The following is a 1,297-nucleotide window of genomic DNA, read 5'->3' as shown; positions in this document are numbered from 1 at the left end:
ATCTTTGTCAGGTTTTGGTATTAGGGTGATGGTGGCCTCATAGAATGAGTTTGGAAGTTTCCCTTCCTCTACAATTTTCTGGAAGAGATTGAGTAGGATAGGTGTTAGCTCTTCTGGAAATTGTTTGTAGAATTCAGCTGTGAATCCGTCTGGACCTGGGCTTTTGTTTGCTGGAAGATTTCTGATTACAGTTTCAATTTCCGTGCTTGTGATGGGTCTGTTAAAATTTTCTATTTCTTCCTGGTTCAGTTTTGGAAAGTTGTACTTTTCTAAGAATTTGCCCATTTCTTCCATGTTGTCCATTTTATTGGCATATAGTTGCTGATAGTAGTCTCTTATGATCCTTTGTATTTCTGTGTTGTCTCTTGTGACCTCTCCATTTTCATTTCTACTTTTATTGATTTGATTTTTCTCTCTTTGTTTCTTGATGAGTCTGGCTAATGGTCTGTCAATTTTATTTATCCTCTCAAAGAACCTGCTTTTGGCTTTGTGGATTTTTGCTATGGTCTCTTTTGTTTCTTTTGCATTTATTTCTGCCCTAATTTTTACGATTTCTTTCCTTCTACTAACCCTGGGATTCTCCATTTCTTCCTTTTCTAGTTGCTTTAGGTGTAGAGTTAGGTTATTTATTTGACTTTTTTCTTCTTTCTTGAGGTATGCCTGTATTGCTATGAACTTTCCTCTTAGCACTGCTTTTATAGTGTCCCACAGGTTTTGGGTTGTTGTGTTTTCATTTTCATTCATTTCTATGCATATTTTGATTTCTTTTTTGATTTCTTCTGTGATTGGTTGGTTATTCAGAAGCGTGTTGTTCAGCCTCCATATGTTGGAATTTTTAATATTTTTTCTCCTGTAATTGAGATCTAATCTTAATGCATTAGGGTCAGAAAACATGCTTGAAATGATTTCGATTTTTTTGAATTTATCAAGGTTAGATTTATGGCCCAGGATGTGATCTAACCTGGAGAAGGTTCCATGAGCACTTGAGAAAAAGGTGATATTCATTGTTTTGGGGTGAAATGTCCTATAGATATCAATTAGGTCTAACTGGTCTATTGTATCATTTAAAGTTTGTGTTTCTTTGCTAATTTTCTGTTTAGTTGATCTGTCCATAAGTATAAGTGGTGTATTAAAGTCTCTCACTATTATTGTGTTATTGTTAATTTCCCCTTTCATACTTGTTAGCATTTGTCCTACATATTGTGGTGCTCCTATGTTGGGTGCATATATATTTATAATTGTTATATCTTCTTCTTGGATTGATCCTTTGATCATTATGTAGTGGCCTTCTTTGTCT

Source organism: Oryx dammah, unplaced genomic scaffold (genome assembly GCF_014754425.2).
Source record: "Oryx dammah isolate SB20612 unplaced genomic scaffold, SCBI_Odam_1.1 HiC_scaffold_5, whole genome shotgun sequence".
Classification (NCBI taxonomy): Eukaryota; Metazoa; Chordata; class Mammalia; order Artiodactyla; family Bovidae; genus Oryx; species Oryx dammah.
The sequence above is the reverse complement of the archived record's forward strand: the minus strand, read 5'-3'. Positions refer to the sequence as shown.